This window comes from Leuresthes tenuis, unplaced genomic scaffold (genome assembly GCF_036924035.1).
Source record: "Leuresthes tenuis unplaced genomic scaffold, fLeuTen1.0.hap1 SCAF_20, whole genome shotgun sequence".
Classification (NCBI taxonomy): domain Eukaryota; kingdom Metazoa; phylum Chordata; class Actinopteri; order Atheriniformes; family Atherinopsidae; genus Leuresthes; species Leuresthes tenuis.
In genome coordinates this window covers 25,342,824-25,359,674 of record NW_027325374.1, presented here as the reverse complement: position 1 = coordinate 25,359,674, position 16,851 = coordinate 25,342,824, and positions in this window count along the sequence as shown.

The following is a 16,851-nucleotide window of genomic DNA, read 5'->3' as shown; positions in this document are numbered from 1 at the left end:
AAGCGGGAGCAGAGCTATTCGACTGCAAGTAGGTGTGAATGTCCAGCCATAATTACTCACAAACGGGTAAGAAAAGGTAGTATTGCCAGACCATACATGATCAAAACAGGGAGCGGAGGTGGTTCAGCTGCAAGGTGTGAATGTCTGACTATAGTTTGTAAAAAGCGGGTAAGATAAGGTGCGAATGCCCGACAATGTATGATCAAAAGAGGGAGCAGAGGTTTTCGGCTGCAAGAAGGTCTGAATGTCCACCCAAAATTCCTGAAAAATGGGTAAAAAATAGATGCGAATGCCAAACCATACATCATCAAAAGCAGGAGTGGATGTGTTCGGCTACAAGAAGATTTGAATGTCCATCAATAATTGCTTTAAAACATGAAAGAAAATTTTCGAATATCAAACCGCACATGATCATAAGCGGGAGAGGAGTTGTTCAGCTGCAAGAAGGTGTGAATGTCCACCCATAATTACTGAAAAATGGGTAAGAAAAGGTGAAAATGCCCAACCATACATCACCAAAAGCAGGAGTGGATGTGTTCGGCTACAAGAAGGTTTGAATGTCCAACCATAGTTTGTAAAAAGCGGGTAAGAAAAGGTTCGAATGCCCGAACATAGACCATCAAAAGAGGGAGCGGAGGTGTTCCGCTGTAAGAAGGTGTAAATGTCCGACCATAGTTGGTAAAAAGCGGGTAAGAAAAGGTTAAAATACCCGACTTTACACAATCAATAGCGGGAGCGGAGTTGTTTGGCTACAAGAAGGTGTGAAAGTCCGACCACGGTTTGTAAAAAGCGGGTAAGAAAAGGTTCGAATGCCCGAATGTATACCATCAAAAGTGGAAGTGGATGTGTTCGGCTGCAAGAAGGTGTGAACGTCCGACCAAAGTTTGTAAAAAGCAGTTAAGAAAAGGTTCGAATATCCAACCAAACATAATCAAAAGCGGGAGCAGAGCTGTTCGACTGCAAGTAGGTGTGAATGTCAGATCATAATTTGCAAAAAGCTGATGAGAAAGGGTGAGAATGCCCGGCTATACACCATCAAATGCGGGAGCGGAAGTGTTCGGCTGTGAGTAGGTGTGAATGTCCAACCATAATTGCTGAAAAATGTGTTAGAAGAGACTAGAATGCCGGACAAGACATCATCAAATGCGGGAGCGGAGTTGTTCGGCTGTGAGTAGGTGTGAATCTCCGAGCATAGTTTGTGAAAAGGGGGTAAGAATAGGTTCGAATGCCCGAACATACACTATCAAAACAGGGAGCTGAGGTGGCTCAGCTGCAAGGTGTGAATGTCTGACTATAGTTTGTAAATAAGGTGCGAATGCCCAACAATGTATAATCAAAAGAGGGAGCGGAGGTTTTCGGCTACAAGAAGGTTTGAATGTCCGACCATAGTTTGTAAAAAGCGGGTAAGAAAAGGTTCAAGCGCCTGACTATACACCATCAAAAGCGGGAGCAGAGGTGTTCCGCTGTAAGACGGTGTGAATGTCCGACCATATTTGGTAAAAAGCGGGTAAGAAAAGGTTAAAATACCCGACTGTACACAATCAATAGCGGGAGAGGAGGTGTTCAGCTGCAAGAAGGTGTGAATGTCCACCCATAATTACTGAAAAATGGGTAAGAAAAGGTACGAATGCCCAACCATACATTATCAAAAGCAGGTGTGAATGTCAGATCATAATTTGCAAAAAGCTGATGAGAAAGGGTGAGAATGCCCGACTATACACCATCAAATGCGGGAGCGGAGTTGTTCGGCTGTGAGTAAGTGTGAATCTCCGACCATAATTGCTGAAAAAAGTGTTAGAAAAGGTAAGAATGCCGGTCCATACATCATCAAAAGCGGGAGAGGTGGTGTTCGGCTGCAAGTAGGTGTGAATGTCCAGCCATAATTACTAACAAACGGGTAAAAAAAGGTAGTATTGCCATACCATACATGATCAAAACAGGGAGCGGAGGTGGTTCAGCTGCAAGAAGGTGTGAATGTCCGACTAAAGTTCAAATATATTAACAAAAGCGGGAGGAGAGGTCTTCGGATGAGAGTGGTTGAGAATTTCCAAAAATAATCTATAAAATGCGGTGAAAAAAAAGGTGTGATAGAACACTTAAAGGTGGAGCGGAAGTGTTCGGCTGCAAGAAGGTGTGAATGTCCTACTATATTTGGTGAAAAGCAGGTGATGCAAGGTCTGAATGCCCAAACTTACATCATCAAAAGCGAGATCAGAGGTGTTTGGCTGCATGAAGGCCATAGTTTGCCAAAAGCGGGTAAGCTGCGAATGACCGACTAAATATCAACAAAAGGTCTTCGGATGCAAGTGGGTGTGAATATCCCACCATACAAGTATGGTGGAGAGGAAGCTGTGAACAGCCGACCATAGTTGGCAAAAAGCGGGTGAGAAAAGGTGCGAATGTCCAACCATACATGATCAAAACAGGGAGCGGAGGTGTTTGGCTGTGACAAGGTGTGAATGTCCACCCAAAATTAATGAAAAGCGGGCAACAAGTAGGTTTGAATGCCCAACCATACATTATCAAAAGCAGGAGTGGATGTGTTCGGCTACAAGAAGGTTTGAATGTCCGACCATAGTTTGTAAAAAGCGGGTAAGAAAAGGTTCGAAAGCCCAAACATACACCATCAAAAGAGGGAGAGGAGGTGTTCCGCTGTAAGAAGGTGTGAATGTCCGACCATAGTTGGTAAAAAACGGGTAAGAAAAGGTTAAAATACCCGACTGTACACAATCAATAGCGGGAGCGGATGTGTTTGGCTACAAGAATGTGTGACAGTCCGACCATGGTTTGTAAAAAACGGGTAAGAAAAGGTGCGAATGCCCGACAATGTATGATCAAAAGAGGGAGCGGAGGTTTTCGGCTACAAGTAGGTTTGAATGTCCGACCATAGTTAGTAAAAAGCGGGTAAGAAAAGGTTCAAATGCCTGACTATACACCATCAAAAGCGGGAGCGGAGGTGTTCCGCTGTAAGACGGTGTGAATGTCCAACCATAGTTGGTAAAAAGCGGGTAAGAAAAGGTTAAAATACCTGACTGTACACAATCAATAGCGGGAGCGGAGTTGTTCGGCTACAAGAAGGTGTGAAAGTTCAACCATGGTTTGTAAAAAGCTGCTAAGAAAAGGTTCGAATGCCCGAATATATACCATCAAAAGCGGGAGCAGAGCTGTTCGACTGCAAGTAGGTGTGAATGTCCAGCCATAATTACTCACAAACGGGTAAGGAAAGGTAGTATTGCCAGACCATACATGATCAAAACAGGGAGCTGAGGTGGTTCAGCTGCAAGGTGTGAATGTCTGACTATAGTTTGTAAAAAGCGGGTAAGACAAGGTGCGAATGCCCGACAATGTATGATCAAAAGAGGGAGTGGAGGTCTTCGGCTGCAAGGTCTGAATGTCCAACCATAATTTCTAAAAACCGGGTAAGAAAAGGCTCGAAAGCCCGACTACACACAATCAAAAGCGGGAGCGGGAGGTTTTCAGCTGCAAATCCTTCACTCAAACCAAGTGAAAAATGCTTTGTCCTTCATATTTATCAATGTCTAGATCGACTTCAACAAAGAACAACATTGTACTTTGCAGTAAAGAAAGAGCAAATCAAAAGTTTTAGGAATCCGAGAATAAGCTTATTTTCATGAGTTCTGCACGATTATTGATTTTACTATAAATGAATGCCTTCACTCAAACTATGTTAAAACTGCTTTGTCCTTCATATTTATCAATGTCTAGATTGACTTCAACAAAGAACAACACTGGATTTTGCAGTAGAAGAAAGAGCAACACTGAAGGATCAGTAATCCGAGAATAAGCTTATTTTCATACGTTCTGCATGATTTTGGATTTTATGTATAAAATGAATTCCTTCACTCAAACCAAGTTAAAACTGCTTTGTCCTTCATATTTATCAATGTCTAGATTGACTTCAACAAAGAACAACATTGTATTTTGCAGTAGAAGAAAAAGCAACACTGAAGGATCAGGAATCCGAGAATGAGCTTATTTTCATACGTTCTGCATGATTTGGGATTTTATGTATAAAATGAATTCCTTCACTCAAACCAAGTTAAAACTGCTTTGTCCTTCATATTTATCAATGTCTAGATTGACTTCAACAAAGAACAACATTGTATTTTGCAGTAGAAGAAAAAGCAACACTGAAGGATCAGGAATCCGAGAATAAGCTTATTTTCATACGTTCTGCATGATTTGGGATTTTATGTATAAAATGAATTCCTTCACTCAAACCAAGTGAAAACTTCTTTTTCCTTCATATTTATCAATGTCTAGATTTACTTCAACAAAGAACAACATTGTATTTTGCAGTAGAAGAAATAGCAACACTGAAGGATCAGGAATCCGAAAACAAGCTTATTTTCATACTTTCTGCTTGATTTGGGATTTTGCTATAAAATTAATTCCTTCACTCAAACAAAGTGGAAACTGCTTTGTCCTTCATATTTATCAATGTCTATATCGATTTCAACAAAGAACAAGGCTGTATTTTGCAGTATAGGAAAGAGCAACACTGGAGGATCAGGAATCCGAGAATAAGCTTACTATCATGAGTCCTGCACGATTTCGGATTTTCCTATAAAATGAATTGCTTTGCTCAAAACAAGTTAAAATTGCTTTGTCCTTCATAGTTATCCATGTCTAAAATGTATCAAGCATAAAGTTCCTCATATTACCCTGAATGAGAAAGAAGCATCCCTTTGGTTGAGCAATACGTTCCTTTTGCGGAGTTATGCATGATTTCGGATTTTGCTATAAAATTCATTCCTATTGATTGTGTACAGTCGGGTATTTTAACCTTTTCTTACCTGCTTTTTACCAACTATGGTCGGACATTCACACCGTCTTACAGCGGAACATCTCCGCTCCCGCTTTTGATGGTGTATAGTCAGGCATTTGAACCTTTTCTTACCCGCTTTTTACAAACTATGGTCGGACATTCAAACCTTCTTGTAGCCGAAAACCTCTGCTCCCTCTTTTGATTATACATTGTCGGGCATTCGCACCTTATCTTACCCGCTTTTTACAAACTATAGTCAGACATTCACACCTTGGTGCTGAACCACCTCAGCTCCCTGTTTTGATCATGTATGGTCTGGCAATACTACCTTTTCTTATCCGTTTGTGAGTAATTATGGCTGGACATTCACACCTACTTGCAGTCGAACAGCTCTGCTCCCGCTTTTGATTATGTTTGGTTGGATATTCGAACCTTTTCTTAACTGCTTTTTACAAACTTTGGTCGGACGTTCACACCTTCTTGCAGCCGAACACCTCCGCTTCCGCTTTTGATGGTATATATTCGGGCATTCGAACCTTTTCTTACCAGCTTTTTACAAACCATGGTTTGACTTTCACACGTTCTTGTAGCCGAACAACTCCGCTCCCCCTATTGATTGTGTACAGTCGGGTATTTTAACCTTTTCTTACCCGCTTTTTACCAACTATGGTTGGACATTCACACCTTACAGCGGAACACCTCCGCTCCCTCTTTTGATGGTGTATGTTTGGGCATTCGAACCTTTTCTTACCCGCTTTTTACAAACTATGCTCGGACATTCAAACCTTCTTGTAGCCGAACACATCCACTCCTTCTTTTGATGATGTATGCTTGGGCATTCAAACCTACTTTTTACCCGCTTTTCATTAATTTTGGGTGGACATTCACACCTTGTCACAGCCAAACACCTCCGCTCCCTGTTTTGATCATGTATGGTTGGACATTCGCACCTTTTCTCACCCGCTTTTTGCAAACTATGGTCGGCTGTTCACAGCTTCCTCTCCACCATACTTGTATGGTGGGATATTCACACCCACTTGCATCCGAAGACCTTTTGTTGATATTTAGTCGGTCATTCGCAGCTTACCCGCTTTTGGCAAACTATGGCCTTCTTGCAGCCAAACACCTCTGATCTCGCTTTTGATAATGTAAGGTTGGGCATTCAGACCTTGCTTCACCTGCTTTTCACCAAATATAGTCGGACATTCACACCTTCTTGCAGCCGAACACTTCCGCTCCACCTTTTAGTGTTCTATCACACCTTTTTTTCACCGAATTTTATAGATTATGGTTGGAAATTCTCAACCACTCTCATCCAAAGACCTCTCCTCCCGCTTTTGTTAATATATTTGAACTTTAGTCGGACATTCACACCTTCTTGCAGCTGAACCACCTCCGCTCCCTGTTTTGATCATTTATGGTCTGGCAATACTACCTTTTCCTACCCATTTGTTAGTAATTATGGCTGGACATTCACACCTACTTGCAGCCGAACACCACCTCTCCCGCTTTTGATGATGTATGGACCGGCATTCTTACCTTTTCTAACACATTTTTCAGCAATTATGGTCGGAGATTCACACTTACTCACAGCCGAACAACTCCGCTCCCGCATTTGATGGTGTATAGTCGGGCATTCTCACCCTTTCTCATCAGCTTTTTGCAAATTATGATCTGACATTCACACCTGCTTTTGATAATGTATGGTTGGGCATTCGCACCTTTTCTTACCCATTTTTCAGTAATTATGCGTGGACATTCACACCTTCTTGCAGCTGAACACCTCTCCCGCTATTGATTGTGTACAGTCGGGTATTTTAACCTTTTCTTACCCGCTTTTTACCAAATATGGTCGGACATTCACACCGTCTTACAGCGGAACACCTCTGCTCCCGCTTTTGATGGTGTATAGTCAGGCGCTTGAACCTTTTCTTACCCGCTTTTTACAAACTATGGTCGGACATTCAAACCTTCTTGTAGCCGAAAACCTCCGCTCCCTCTTTTGATTATACATTGTTGGGCATTCGCACCTTATTTACAAACTATAGTCAGACATTCACACCTTGCAGCTGAGCCACCTCAGCTCCCTGTTTTGATAGTGTATGTTCGGGCATTCGAACCTATTCTTACCCCCTTTTTACAAACTATGCTCGGAGATTCACACCTACTCACAGCCGAACAACTCCGCTCCCGCATTTGATGATGTCATCAAGAGCGGGAGCGGAGATGTTCCGCTGTAAGACGGTGTGAATGTCCGACCACGGTTTGTAAAAAGCGGGTAAGAAAAGGTTCGAATGCCCGAATATATACCATCAAAAGTGGAAGTGGATGTGTTCGGCTGCAAGAAGGTGTGAACGTCCGACCAAAGTTTGTAAAAAGCAGTTAAGAAAAGGTTCGAATATCCAACCAAACATAATCAAAAGCGGGAGTAGAGCTGTTCGACTGCAAGTAGGTGTGAATGTCAGATCATAATTTGCAAAAAGCTGATGAGAAAGGGTGAGAATGCCCGGCTATACACCATCAAATGCGGGAGCGGAAGTGTTCGGCTGTGAGTAGGTGTGAATGTCCAACCATAATTGCTGAAAAATGTGTTAGAAGAGACTAGAATGCCGGACAAGACATTCACACCTTCTTGCAGCTGAACGACCTCCGCTCCCTTTTTTGATCATGTATGGTCTGGCAATACTACCTTTTCTTACCCGTTTGTGAGTAATTAATCCCAAAATATTGAGCATAAAATAATGCTTTATGCTGATGATGTATTACTTTTCCTTCAGAACTCACAGACGTCTCTCACTCACACGATCACACTCATAAATAAATTCTCAACACTTTCTGACTACTCTATCAACTGGTCTAAGACCACAGTTCTGCCCATTAACTGTAGGGTCCATAATATACCTGCGATCACTTTACAGTCAGGAAATATTAGATATTTAGGCATAAACATTTCCTCCAGGCTCTCAGAGCTAACAAAGCTAAATTATGTGCAATTATTAAAGACAGTAGAGGACGATCTCTCTCGTTGGAAGTCCTTACCTATATCACTTATGGGGAGAATTACATCCATTAAAATGATGATACTACCAAAAGTTAACTATTTGTTCTCAATGATCCCCATAAAACCATCTGCTACTTGGTTTAAGTAACTAGATTCATGCATCTCCAAATTTCTGTGGAAAAACAAACCACCACGTATTAGTTTAAAAACCCTACAGAAGACCAAGGACAATGGTGGATTAGATTTACCTCATTTTCAGCACTATTCCTTAGCCAATAGGTTACAATATATATCAAAATGGTTTAAACCTTGTTTTTGTCACAGTTCCCAGAGACGTTGTAATCGTTGAGGATTCTATATTCACCCCCTCATTAGAGGCACGTGTTGCAGATTGATGACACTGAAACTTCTTCTCTGTTCATTGCTGGCATCATTCCCAGCATCGTAAGTGTTCGTGGCATTGTTAGCCTCTTCTTCTGGATCTTGATATCGAGAATCCTTTTGTATTTCTGGTTTGTCAGTACTCTCTCTTCGTTCACCGGCGTCTTCGTCTTTTTGTCCTTGAGTTTGGTGATTTTTTCTTCTTTTGATGCCTTGACACAATGTGACAGGTGATACCACGTGGGAGATCCTGTAACTTGGACTGCTGTCCCTGTGCTGCGAAATGGCTGTGCTGCTCAAATGGTCTCTCCTTCATCATGGTTACATGCTGCCATTCCGACATCTCGCCATTCCGACATGGGTCTCCAATTGTCGGAATGGCGACACTTAATTTTTTATCAAACGTCCCACCATTCCGACACTTTTTTCCTCCTATGGTCGGAATGGCGGTATGTTTTTTGTTTTTTTTAACATACCGCCATTACGACAGTTCCTTTTAATAGCCTATTTTTTACCCAAAACATTTTGCACTAATGATATGCCGGCGCAAATACGCCCTAAAGTTTGGCGCACAAGCTTTGCACATGCAGAGGCCACAGCCTCGCAAACAAACTTTAATAATCTATTATCAAAATCCCCTGAATTTCAAATATAAAAATACAGATATTAATGTAACTCTGGCGAGACTGAAACTGATTAAGCAGAAATACAGTGTCAGTGAGCTGTCACAGCAGCCAGCTGGAGCGGAGCTCTCCACAGAGCCCATGCGTCTTTTGCACGCTGTCATCATATGCAAAAGTAATAATTGCAATAACAGATATTACGGCTACGGCACAGGAAACAGTTGCGAGCACTCTGCCTTGCCTTGCCAATAGGAGAAGAGAGAAATGACAGCATAGAACGTATAAAACACAACAAAATGCAGTAAAAACGTTTATTCATGTTATTCACGTGATTTATGAGTACTCGCTCCAATTTTGGGAATCGCGGATGGGCTTTGCGCATTTGGCACAAACACACAGCCGTTGCGCAAGGCTTTATACAGCCTGTTGATATTTTAAGGACGTAACTGGTCACACCTAATGTCATGTAGAGATTGTTTTTACATGACATTACAGCTGAACATATAGCTTTCATCCACAAACCAATGTGGGAGAGCCCGAAGACGCATGTGCCAGACGCACATAGGCATGCGTAAAACCAATTTTGACCACTTCATACTGTTTATTTGCTTTCTTTTAGTTAATTTTCGTTTCTTTTGGATTCTTGTGCGTGTTATGGAGCCGTTTTGGTCCATGTTTGTAAGCCTTTTTTTCCTGGATTAAATTTTCGAAAGTTGAAACAAGTGGCATTGGAGTGTGTGATTGAAAACCACCGCGGACTGCTTCTCCTCCTCCAGTTGCCGAGACTTTGTGTTTTTAATAACGCTTGTCTATAAACATGTGTTAAACATATAAATTGCATGAACAGAAAGAAGGGACTCACCTGTTGAGTAACACACATTTCCTTATACAGAAAGCCTTGTCGGAATGGTGGGACATTTGAACGTCGGAATGGTGGGACGTTTGCATGTCGGAATGGTGGTATGTCGGAATGGTGGTATGTCGGAATGGTGGGATGTCGGAATAGCGGGATGTCGGAATGGCGGGATTTCGGAATGGGTGTTGCCACCCCCTTCATCATATACACTTTTATTTATACATCACCTTCCACCATGAAGCGTTGTCCCTTTTTGTTTCTCTCTTTGTTCTTAAAATGCTGTTATGCATGTCTAAACCAATCCATTAAATTAGATCATTTTGGCAGTAAAGCGATCTACAATGTGCTTGGTCGCAAAGCTGCTCATCTGTGGTAAACAGCTCTTCAGAAAGGCATTCTTCAATTGATTTCACTAATTCTATGTAATAATTTTGTGATTTCCTACAAAACTACACTTCTTCTCCCATCTGTCTGAGTATTTAATATTGTCTGGGTCCCGTTAAAACATGTATTTTTCCCATCTAATTCCTTGTTTGCTTTAAAACAAGAATTCCCCATTTTCTATCCCTTCAGTAGCCAACCAGTTTGTATGGAGTACACTGGAGCAACTTGACTGATCAGTAAAACACTGCTTTTGTTGTCACCGCAAGGCATCCCCCGTCGGTTGTTTCACTGAGACACTACTGAGTACTATAACATAAGTGAACTATAACTCAACACAGTTTATACACATAACATTCATATACATACTAACAAACAAACAAACAATTATTTATCGCGATTTTCTCATCTCTGTTTGAACGTACACCCAGGTAAATATTCCTGTAGTCTTCTCATACCGACTATGGACCCATTCATTGTTTAACTTCACTGTTTTGCAAATCCTAATTGAATATTACACATTGACATTGAACTTTACTGGATAAGCAGGTCTTCATTGCATTCAGCAACCTATATGTGAGCATCTATGTGTAAGCTGTTCTTCTTTGCATTTATCAGCAGCAAGCAATTCTTCATTGCACATGCATATTAAAATAGTAAAACAATTCCAATGAGTTAGCGAAACCTTCTATATCAGGAGTGTCCATCATGATGCTGGGAATAGAACCTCTTTCCCATATAGTTCAACCTTCATTACTCAACTGATCATAACTCCGCAATGAGCACATTTCAAAGTATCATTCCTCTACATGTATTCAAAAATCTATGTGTAAATGTTTAATATTTCTTATATTTGTTGATGTCATTCTGTGTGCATGTGGCCTAAACCCAATCTCTGTGTGGCAATTTTAATTTAAACAAGTTGAACTCTGCCTCTGATCATTTAAAAAAGGTGTGTACCAATATCAACCTTTCTCAGGTAATTACTGATCCTACAAAACCAAAGAGATCCTTCAAGGTTGTCCCTGATTGGCTCAATCTTAACAAATCAAAGGTAGAATATCCGCAGTATCTGAACTTGGTGTTAGTTATCACTGCTCAATAGCCTGTATCAGAATTGCAAAAATGAAAACATTAGGTCCACGCTTGGTATCCAGATCCTGAAACATCTCCATGAGCAGGCTTTTTTTTAACTGATCTGTTGAATAGTTATATGACACTGTTAAAATCTCAGATGAAGATCTAGCACTTGACCATTTTTGTAAATCTTCTAATTCCATAGTTGATAAACATGCCCCTTTTAAAAAGTATAGAACTTAGAACAGGTCTAGTCCCTGACTTTCGGCAGAACTGTCTTCTTTACTTTTTTTTTTTTTTCCCCTTGTCCTGTTCAGCATTATGTCAGAAGAATTGTAGTCTGAATACCTTTGATGCCAAACAGATTTGCTTTGCCAAGGGAAGTTTTATAAATGTAAAGCTCCCCTTGATGCCCATTTATTTATTTCTGTTTACAATATATGACATGAACTGAACTGAACCGGACCGGGGGACAAGGAAAGAAGAAGAGGAAAGAAGAGGAAACAGAACAAAAATAGAAACAAAAACCAGACAACCAGCTGCTACACCTGTAAAAACAAAACAGACAACAATCCATGGCCTCTGAGGGGAATCCAGCCTTAGCGCCACCAGGAGCACCTGAAAGCAGACAAGCAGAGAAAAAACAAACACACAAACAAACAAAAACAAGCACAAGAAGCGGCAATCGCATACAACACAGCTGTGGATATAGATGACCTGAGACGACATGATAATACATCAACTGCTTAGCGACCATGCTACTGGACTAATGAATGTGTGTGTGTGTGTGTGTGTGTGAGAACATGCAACACCCATGGCACAGGACCTACATGATAACCGTGCTTAGTTATGAGTGTATAAGCGTACAGGGCCACAATCCACAGCCCCCCCCAAGCAATCAGAAGCAGGCAGAGAGGGCCACAAGACCCAGGCCACCAGCAGCCCCCACAGAGCACAGAACCCAGGCAGCCCACCGCAGGGGCAACCACGCATCCACCCAGAAGACTGCAGAGGAAGCCCCCGGAAAGAGCCCCCATAAGCATAGGGCAGAGGCCCTCCGGGAGCCAGGGGCAACAGCCCACCGACCCCGCCAGGCCCCAGCCGCCCAGACATGGGCCGTGCACTGGACCCGGGCCCCAGGGGCCCGAGCGCCCCCAAACCCCCCGGCAGAGGCCCCACCCAATACCCAGGAGGGCAAAGCGCCCCAGACAGCCACAAAGTGGGTCAGCGCCTGCCCCAGCGCCCCTTGCCAAGTGCCCTGGAAGTCAAGACGTGCCCACAGGTGGGTGAAGTCGCGAGCAGTGGGGAGAGGCAACGCTGACGCCCCATCGGGAGAAGCACAGGCAGGCCAGGCGACAGCAAGTCCCAGATCCAGGCCCAATCATTACCACACACACTTTCACGTCCCATACATCCACACATCCACACGTCCTACCTCCCTCGACTCTGCTGGGGTATAGTGCAGCGGGCACACCAGGGGGCCAGCAACCCCCCAGCCACCACAGACCCCGAACCAGCAGAACAATTAATTAATCCTCCTGGCCCCTTCTGCCCCGAACAGACACCAGGAAGCAGGGGTGTGCGAAGAAGACCCCTCCCCTCACCCTTCTGGCTCTTCAATATTTTCTAATAGTGAGCAATTAAAATTGAGGGGCAGCCAAACTTGTAGAACTGGGAGCAGCCTACATACCCAAAGAGCCCCGCCCACCAGATGCCACTCAGTGTAACCACCCCCCAAGACCTAATGTGTGTGTGTGAGTGTGTTTGATAAGTAGTAATGTCTAAGGTGTAATTAAAACAGGGGCAGGGAACTGCAGAGTGCAACCAAAGGGGACCACCTACGTGGCCCCATCCACTACACCCCACCGAACACACACGCCCCCAAAACCCTTCATGTGTGAGTGTGTGCTGTGTACAGGAGCCAGAAGGGAGAGGGGTATGGGGATATATACCGGGGGAGCTACTCTCCCCCAGAGAGGGCAGCCAGGGACTGGCTGTAATAGGCATCCCTGCTACCTGGGAGCCAACAATGGGCAGGAGGGCCTGATGTCCACCAGGCTCGGGGCCTGCAGCGACCATATTCCGGGAGCTACTGTACCCCCAGAAGGTACCCATCCCGCCCCACCCCACTCAACCCAACCCCACCCCGGAGGACCTCTACAAAAAACAAACAAACAACATAAAAAAACAATCAAACAAACCACCCGGTCACACCAGTTGCAGCAGCCCGGGCCTGAGACCCACCATCACCCAGCAACCCACCACCACCACTATGTGATAAAACTAATCAGAGGGGACCAGAGAGAATGAAATTCAGCCAATTGATGTTTTGAGGAGGCAGACATTGTTTCCATGCTAATATAATCTAAAAGAAAATTTCTAAACTGGTTAATACACAGATTGTTCTTCGCTTTCCAGTTCATGAGAATAGTTTTCTTTGCGATACATAACACTGTGAGAACCATGTGTGCTGAGTTAATTTCCATGTTGATGTTGTCTAAGTCACCCAGTATGCACAGTGTGGGGCATGCAGGGATGCTACACTTTAGCCATGTTGATAGGTCCTCACAGACTTCAAGCCAGAACTTCTGGACAGGCGCACAAAACCACAAAGCATGTGCATAATCATCAGGTGTGTTATCTGTGCAATGTGAGCAGATGTTTGAGTGTGTTAGACCCATCCTGAACATCCTTTGTCCTGTATAGTGTGTTCTATGAAGGATTTTGTATTGTATGAGCTGTAAATTAGGATTTCGAGTCATTATGAAGGTGTTCAAACATATTTGTGGTTAGAAGCTATGACCAGAACTGATGGATAAATCTGCCTCCCATTTTGAGGATGGAAGAGACATTGTGTCATCTATCTTAGACAATAATTTATATATTTTTGATAGTAGTTTTGGGGTGCAGATGCTTAGAAATTCTGCTACCCTAGTCGGGAGTTGTAAGTCTGGTTGGTGGAGGATATATCCATCCATCCATCCATCATCTGCCGCTTATCCGGGGGTCGGGTCGCGGGGGCAGGAGCTTGAGCAGAGAAACCCAGACGTCTCTGTCCCCAGCCACTTCCTCCAGCTCTTCCGGGGGGACCCCGAGGCGTTCCCAGGCCAGCCGAGAGACATAGTCTCTCCAACGTGTCCTGGGTCTCCCCCGGGTTCTCCTCCCAGTGGGACGTGCCCGGAACACCTCCCCAGGGAGGCGCCCAGGGGGCATCCTAACCAGATGCCCGAGCCACCTCATCTGACTCCTCTCAATGCGGAGGAGCAGCGGTTCTACTCCGAGCCCCTCCCGGAAGACTGACCTTCTCACCCTATCTCTAAGGGAGAGCCCAGACACCCTGCGGAGGAAACCCATTTCGGCTGCTTGTATTCGCGATCTTGTTCTTTCGGTCACTACCCACAACTCGTGACCATAGGTGAGGATGGGAACGTAGATTGACCAGTAAGTAGAGAGCTTCGCCTTCTGGCTCAGCTCCCTCTTCACTACGACGGGTCGGTGCAGAGCCCGCAACACTGCAGACGCCGCACCGATCCGCCCGTCAATCTCCCGCTCCATTCGTCCCTCACTCGTGAACAAGATCCCGAGATACTTGAACTCCTCCACTTGGGGAAGGATCTCATTCCCGACCCGGAGAGAGCATTCCACCCTTTTCCGGCTGAGAACCATAGTCTCGGATTTGGAGGTGCTGATTCTCATCCCAGCCGCTTCACACTCGGCTGCGAATCGCTCCAGTAAGAGCTGAAGGTCACGGCCTGACGACGCTAACAGAACCACATCATCTGCAAAAAGCAGAGACCCGATTCTGAGGTCGCCAAATCGGACACCCTCAACGCCCTGGCTCCGCCTAGAAATTATGTCCATAAAAGTTAGGAACAGAATTGGTGACAAAGGGCAGCCCTGACGGAGTCCAACTCTCACCGGAAACGTATCCCACTTACTGCCGGCAATGCGGACCAAACTCTGGCACCGGTCATACAGAGACCGAACGGCCCCTATCAAGGGGTCCGGCACTCCATATTCCCGGAGCAACCCCCACAGGACTCCACGAGGGACACGGTCGAACGCTTTCTCCAAGTCCACAAAACACATGTAGACTGGTTGGGCGAACTCCCAGCAGCTGGTCCACTGTTCCACGGCCAGGACGAAAGCCACACTGCATCTCCTGAATCCGAGGCTCGATTATCCGACGGATCCTCCTCTCCAATACCCCCGAATAGACCTTACCAGGGAGGCTGAGGAGTGTGATACCCCTATAGTTGGAACACACCCTCCGGTCCCCCTTTTTAAAGAGGGGGACCACCACCCCAATCTGCCAGTCCAGAGGCACTGTCCCCGATGTCCACGCGATACTGCAGAGGCGTGTCAGCCAAGACAGCCCTACAACATCCAGAGCCTTGAGAAACTCAGGACGGACCTCATCCACCCCCGGGGCCTTGCCACCGAGGAGCTTTTTAACCACCTCGGCAACCTCAGCCCCAGAAATGGGAGGCCCCGTCTCTGAGCTCTCCGACTCTGCCTCTTCCGAGCACGTGTTGGTAGGATTGAGGAGTTCCTCGAAGTACTCCCCCCACCGACTCACAACATCCCTAGTTGAGGTCAGCAAAGCCCCGTCCCCACTGTAAACAGTGTTGACTGTGAGCCGCTTCCCCCCCCTGAGACGCCGGATGGTGGACCAGAATCTTTTCGAGGCCGTCCGGAAATCGTTCTCCATGGTCTCACCGAACTCCTCCCAGGCCCGAGTTTTTGCCTCAGCAACCGCCGAAGCCGCGGCCCGTCTGGCCCGTCGGTACCTATCAGCTGCTTCCAGGGTCCCACTGGCCAAAAAGGCCCGATAGGACTCCTTCTTCAGCTTGACGGCTTCCCTCACCACTGGTGTCCACCAGCAGGTTGGAGGGTTGCCGCCACGACAGGCACCGACCACCTTACGGCCAAAACTCCGACCAGCTGCCTCGGCAATGGAGTCACGGAACATGGCCCATTCGGACTCAATGTCCCCCACCTCCCCCGGGATATGGTTGAAGCTCTGCCGGAGGTGTGAAGAAAATTTCCGAAAATCAAACCGCACATGATCATAAGTGGGAGAGGGGGTGTTCAGCTGCAAGAAGGTGTGAATGTCCACCCATACATCATCATAAGCAGGAGTGGATGTGTTCGACTACGAGAAGGTGTGAACGTCCAACCAAAGTTTTTAAAAATCAGTTAGGAAAAGGTTTTAATATCCAACCAAACATAATCAAAAGTGGGAGCAGAGCTGTTCGTCTGTGATTAGGTGTGAATCTCTGACCATAATTGCTGAAAAATGTGTTAGAAAAGGTAAGAATGCCGGTCCATACATCATCAAAAGCGAGAGAGATTGTGTTCAGCTGCAAGTAGGTGTGAATATCCAGCCATAATTACTCACAAACGGGTAAGAAAAGGTAGTATTTCCAGACCATACATGATCAAAACAGGGAGCGGAGGTGGTTTAGCTGCAAAAAGGGGTGAATGTCCGACTAAAGTTCAAATATATTAACAAAAGCGGGAAGAGAGGTCTTCGGATGAGAGTGGTTGAGAATTTCCAACCATAATCTAAAAAATGCGGTGAAAAAAAAGGTGTGAAGGAATGAATTTTATAGCAAAATCCGAAATCATGCATAACTCCGCAAAAGGAACGTATTGCTCAACCAAAGGGATGCTTCTTTCTCATTCAGGGTAATATGAGGAACTTTATGCTTGATACATTTTAGACATGGATAACTATGAA